The following is a 3066-nucleotide window of genomic DNA, read 5'->3' on the forward strand; positions in this document are numbered from 1 at the left end:
GGTGGTGGTGGTGGTGCTGGTGGTAGTGGTGCTGGTGGTAGTGGTGGTGGTGGTAGTGGTGGTGGTGGTAGTAGTAGTAGTAGTAGTAGTAGTAGTAGTAGTAGTAGTAAGAAGGGAAGGTAGAAGGTTGGAGTTGTTATGCATGGTACATTTGAGAATGCAGAGAGTATTTGAGGATGATCAGTTTTACTTGTGAGAGTTTCTCAAGCAGCAATTCCCATACAGTCTGGAGAATCTGTCGTGCAGTATTAGCTGGTGATTTATAAATTCATTCTTAACTTTTCCTATGTCTGTTGATGTTATTTTGAAGGGATGTTATTTTGGCTCAGTATTAACTTTCGACTAGTCTCTTTTGCTCCCATCAATTGGTGCACAGTTACTGCATACAGAATAGCAGGACAAAAGCGGAGAGTAGATCATCAACATCTAGCATGGGTTGGACGATTTGACTGAGGACTGATGAACCACATGGCTGAGTTTCTACGGCTGGATGCCCTTCCTAACGCCAACCACTCCGAGAGTGTAGTGGGTGCTTTTATGTGCCACCAGCACAAGGGCCAGTCAGGTGGTACTGGCAACAGCCACGCTCAAAATGGTGTATTTTATGTGCCACCTGCACAGGAGCCGGTCCGGCGGCACTGGCAACGACCTCACTCGAATGTCTTTTCACGTGCCACCGGCACAAGTGCCAGGAAGGCGACGCTAGGCTTCCACACAGTTTCCATCTACCAAATTCACTCACTGTCAAGCCATTGGTCACACTAGGGCTATAGTAGAAGACACTTGCCCTAGGTACAGCATAGTGGAACTGATCTGAGAACCACATGGCTGCAAAGTAAGCTTCTTAACTACACTACCATGAACACCCTTATTACACTTTGGTCAGTTAGTGCTGTTTCCTATTTGCTTCTATTTAGAAATCAAAGGAAATGACAGCAATTCTCTTCAAACTTTGCTTTTGTCACCTGGACATCAATGTTTTAAAACTAACCTTATTTTCGATTATTTCAGTGCTCTGTTGCTGAAGCAGAACTAGAATTGTAGCAAACATTCTGTTCAACAGTACAGATTTGCTTCTCAGTTGCTTCACCTTAACCACTTGAACATGTCCCTTAGTGGCTGACAATATGTGCATCTCTGATCATGAGCAGGAGTAGTTGGGGAGCATCACAGCCATGTGTTTGAGAGGGATTTTTTGAGCTTAGAATAAATATTACAACAAACACAAAATTTGAAAGAAACATTAGCCATTTTTCATACATTCTATGAGTAAGCAAATCAGAAATAAAAGTTGCTACCAAAGACAAAATCGTTACACTGTGTGATTTGTGGGGATATTGATAACTCTCTTTACTCTCTTTTACTCTTTTACTTGTTTCAGTCATTTGACTGCGGCCATGTTAGAGCACCGCCTTTAGTCAAGAAAATCGACCCCAGGACTTATTCTTTGTAAGCCTAGTACTTATTCTATCGGTCTCTTTTTGCCGAACCGCTAAGTTACGGGGACGTAAACACACCAGCATCGGTTGTCAAGCGATGTTGGGGGGACAAACACAGACACACAAACACACACACACATATATATATATACATATACATATATATGACAGGCTTCTTTCAGATTCCGTCTACCAAATCTACTCACAAGGCTTTGGTCAGCCCGAGGGTATAGTAGAAGACACTTGCCCAAGGTGCCACACAGTGGGACTGAACCCAGAACCATGTGGTTGGTAAGCAAGCTACTTACCACACAGCCACTCCTGCGCCTATGCAGTTACCATTATCAACCCAATCATTCTTTTCTTTTTCATCCAGTTGGTTTGTATTTATGCATTTCAGGAATAAATGTGAAAAAGAAAAGTTGAAGTATTCCAAATTTATACTTACATAATTCTTACACGTCTGCAAAGACAATTTGAAAATATGTTAATATTGAAAATATGTTAATATCTTATTTACACATGTGCATGCATATGTGTGTGTATGCGTGTGTGTGTGTACTTAAATATAAGTTTGTTTAGCTTGTTTATAAAATGTTGTTGCATTTGAAAAGCTAATATTTAGCACTAAAATTGATGGTAATTGTTGTCAGGAGCCATTTTGCTTAAGGGTGAAGCACTCAATTATTATTTGAAGGGTACAGGTTCATTTCCCATAGCTGCCTGTTGTCAACTTATTTTTCGGTCTTATAAGAGTAGTTACCCAATTTTTCTCTGCTGTTACATGTGCATATATATATATATATATATATAATATATATATGTATGTACATATATATTAAAACGTAAAATGAAAATAGAACACAAAGGATTCCGTGGTACACGTGTTTCAAGCTTTATACACAAACTGTCGTTGCATCATTATATGAGTATATAATTGATGGAAAGGATGGTTTAAAGCTATCTTCAGCCGCAAACATTTTCAGTCCCAAGATTACATCACAAAGAAAAAAGAAAAAGAGAGAGAAAAAGGAAAGGTCCACTTAGTATTATCCATTGTAATATGCTTATTCTTTGAATTGTTATATCTGCATAAATGTTCCTTGGTATTCAAAAATCTGTCCATATTGTACCACAATTCAGGGTAGAGTGAATGATAAATAGATTGGATTGTATATACATATTGGATTGTATGTACATATATACATATATGTATGTATGTGTGTACATATATGTATATGTATGTCTGCATGCATGATTTTAATAACTGTAATTATTATAAACTACTTATAGTTATTTCATATAATACTTCTTCTTACATATCCGACTTATATAATTGATTTTTTTCTAAATTACCTTTTCACTGATTTATGTAGTTTCATACATTGCTATATATTAGCATGTGTATATATATATTTTTCTATATGCTTGTATGTATTAGTGTTTGCACAATTATACTGATGTATATTCTTGTACATTTTTGTATGTATATATCTATATCTCTGTTTATTACTATCTATTTATACATGTTATTTTATCTGTACAGTTGCTTATATCTATCTATCTATCTCTATATCTATCTATCTATATATATATATATAAATATATATATATATATATATATATA

The sequence above is a fragment of the Octopus bimaculoides genome, chromosome 14 (assembly GCF_001194135.2).
Source record: "Octopus bimaculoides isolate UCB-OBI-ISO-001 chromosome 14, ASM119413v2, whole genome shotgun sequence".
Classification (NCBI taxonomy): domain Eukaryota; kingdom Metazoa; phylum Mollusca; class Cephalopoda; order Octopoda; family Octopodidae; genus Octopus; species Octopus bimaculoides.